Genomic DNA, 3,557 nt, shown 5'->3' with positions numbered 1-3,557 from the left:
GATATAAACCATTTTAGGTTGTAAAAGAGGTAGAAAAATAGAGCATCTTCAAGAGCCTTCCCGTACCTATCTTTCCTTCAGTTTCCTTTGAGATTTTTGAATCATTCTTGAGATATCAAGCTTGGGAAGTAAGCCTTGGGAGTTTGGGAGAGTGTTCCACCATTGAAGAGCATCACAAGCTGTGGTTTGGGTAAGTTTCTAGCCATCGAATTCCCTGGTTTGCCCTATTTTGGTTCTAGTTTTCAGTTGTGATTTCTAGGTTGAATACTTGGTTTTGTTGGGAGTTTTGGCTAGGGTTCTTATGGTTGTGATGTTTGGGGTATGTTAGGATGGTTTTGGGGTTCATTTGGCACCAAAAATGGGATTTGGAAGCATTGGAATCGAGTTAGAATCGAAGGAGTTGAAGAAGGAGGTTTCAGGGGGTACCTAGTTTGGAGGTACTACTATAGCGCCCACCCTAGGGCACTACAACGCTACACAGGAGGAATTTGGGCATTTTTGGGGTTCTCATAATAGCGCTGGGGCACTAGGGAGCAGTGCTGTAGCGCTACTCTGTTCCTTCAAAGTCCTGTTTTGAGTGTTTTTAAGGGTTTTTGGTTTGGGGTTTCAATCCTTTAGGCCCGGGATCGAATCTACTCACCGTGTGGGCATGTTTCGAGGTCCCGAGAGTGGTGCTTAGGTTAAGACCCTTTCAATGTTTATTTTCATTAATGGAGGTTATGATTGGTTGTGATTAGGTAACCGCTAAGGAACCAAAAGGTTGATCGTTCACAGGAGTCGTTTTTATTATATTTCTCACTCGAACCTGAGGTAAGAAAATTGCACCCTGTGTATATAACATGCATGAGTGTTTCTGAGGCATGTTGGTTGATAAATGTGGACATTGATTTCATATTAAGTTCTAGTGAATATTGTTTACTTGTATATGGCACTGACTAGTCAAGGACACTAACCTAAGAGTCAGAAACTGCATAAGCGTCCTGAACGCACGGCCGAATGAAGATTAGATCTAATTGATATCAACGTTGAATGGCTCTACGGCATTAATGCTGGACTAACCCTAAGGTCGATGAAACTTATAAGTGCTTGGCTAGTCTAAGACTAGTTACTCAGAGCCAGGGCCAAAGGTCTGGGTGACTGCTTGTCACATGGCTAGGGAACGATGTTCCATGGTTATGACTCTAAGGTCATGAGGAAGGTTATGTTGGTGACTAGTCATCATACACCTATCCTATTTAAGCTAGTGAAAGGTTCACTTATCTGTGAAGCCCCGGTGACCCTACCGTCACAAGGCTAAAGGGAGTTGTACCCAACTTAGTGACTTTTGCGACTGTCACCTATCTGTTTTGGACTGAAAGTCCTGAATGATTATTATGATCATTGTTGATATTATGTCATGCTATATTGTGTTTTCTTGCTGGGCCTTGGCTCATGGGTGCTATGTGGTGCAGGTCAAGGGAAAGATGTAGAGTCCAAGAACTTTACTTAACTAATTGTTTAGTAGTGTTATAGTATGTTTAGTGTTATCTTTGTTACTATGGATTTTTGGTTCAGACCGGGAATTATTTGGACACTCATAGTAGTACTTATAGATTTTCTAAGTTTAATCTATAGTTTAATAATATTAAGTATAACCTAAGGTTTGATTAATGTGACTGATATTAAGGATTATATTTATTATATTATAAGGTTTAGACATCAACCAATAGGATTTTAAGCACATGTTATGAATGGTGATTAAGGATTAAAGATTTTTGAGGATTTAATTTAATAAGGAGTAAAGTTTGAATGTCAGTCAGCAGCTTTGAGTATGTTGAGGGCTTAGTCAAGGCTGTTTACTCCATTCAAACTTAGCTAAAAATGTGTAATTTCGTGTTTAAATATTCAGCGTGTGCCGATATATCGCAGCTATAGGGGGCGATATATCGCAGCACGTAGATACGGAAAACACGAATCGATGCACGGCCACCTCGGGAACAATGGTCCAGGCGATATATTGGCTATAGGGGGCGATATATCGCCTCCTCCAGCCTAAATTCAAATACTTTTGAATTCTTTTCCTTTCAGCCATTCAAACTCCTCCATAAGTCCAGCATCTTTTGAACGAGTCTTCAGCCTCTACTGAACGATTATTCAAATGATTTTCACCTAAAAAGCCATTATTTTTATTCAAGTAAAATCAAGATACTTTCATTCCCAAACTCTATAAATAGGACCTAGTACCCAGCCATTATTCACCATTTTCTCTAAGTTCAGAAGCTGCTAGTGTTAAGTGAGTGTGAGAGTGTAAACACTTGGTTTGGGAAAAAAACTATAAGCTTAAACATCATAAGCTTATCAAACACTTTGGGAAGTGAGTTCTATAGTATTTCGGTGGAGGTTAGATTGATCTTGCAAATCTTTGTAAACCCGAAACTCTATTTCATGTTATTTCCTTTCTCAAAACCTTCTACTCAGTCCCCTAACCTCATTCTTATTTTGGTTAGGAAATCCAAGTTCTTAAGCATATAAGTCGGTAAGTATGTTTTTTTTTATGGTTTAGTCTTTCCATCTCTTTCATTTCATCTCCTTTCTTTAGACTCACTCTTTCTTATGGTTTTAGGAGTGTTCCAAAAATTCCCAACTCAGTCCATTATATCCCGGTAACTTTGGTAAGGAAAATAGGCTAGAATCAATATGTTATGTGCTTATGTTATCTATATGTTTTATGTTATTAAATGTGTTATGATATGTATATATGTTTGTAGGCTTGGGCATATGACCCATATGACTAACAAGACCCCAAATGGGTTATGGGCATATGACCTACTTAGCTAGTAGGACCCCACTAATCCCATGGGCATATGCTTGTTTAGTATATGGGACCCCAAGTAATAATGGCCATTATAATAAGTGTATGTTATATGTATTATGTTAAGTCTTTATGTTTTCTTATGAAATTATGTATATGACTATGTGTTAGATTTTCCTTGCTGGGCATTAGGCTCATTCCTTTTGTTTTATGTGCAGGAAAATAAGCTTTAGAGGCGGAAAGGTTCGTGACGCTTAGAGGATGTGTATCGATGGTGAATGGAGTCAAGGGGCCGAGCGTTATTCGATTCGAGGATGTAGTTTCGGTTTTATGTCTTTTTACATGTATTTTCCACACTAATTATGTAATGTCTTATTATTTTAAATTATGTTTTTGTTTTAAAGACAATGGGATCCCATATCAGTTTTGGTATTTACTTTGTAAGTAACTCTTATTTTTATAAGTTACTTAATAAAATTATGGTATTTTCGCAAATGTAAGTTCTTTTAAGGATTTTATGTATAGTTTCGTTAATGGTCCAAATAGTCTAGAGTAGTGGGTCATTACAGTTGGTATCAGAGCAACGGTTCCTTCGCATGAAGTTCTCCTCGATACACATGCTCAAAGCTCCGAATCGGACCGCCAAGTAAGTGTTTAAGTTACAAGTTACAAGTTACTTTGTCTATGTGTATAGCTAACAACTTTAGTGTTTATGTTTCAGTTAAGAATGAACGGAGCCTTAACCTATCAAGATATCCGAGCCATT

This window comes from Humulus lupulus, chromosome 2, assembly GCF_963169125.1.
Source record: "Humulus lupulus chromosome 2, drHumLupu1.1, whole genome shotgun sequence".
Classification (NCBI taxonomy): domain Eukaryota; kingdom Viridiplantae; phylum Streptophyta; class Magnoliopsida; order Rosales; family Cannabaceae; genus Humulus; species Humulus lupulus.
This window is presented reverse-complemented; position numbering follows the sequence as displayed.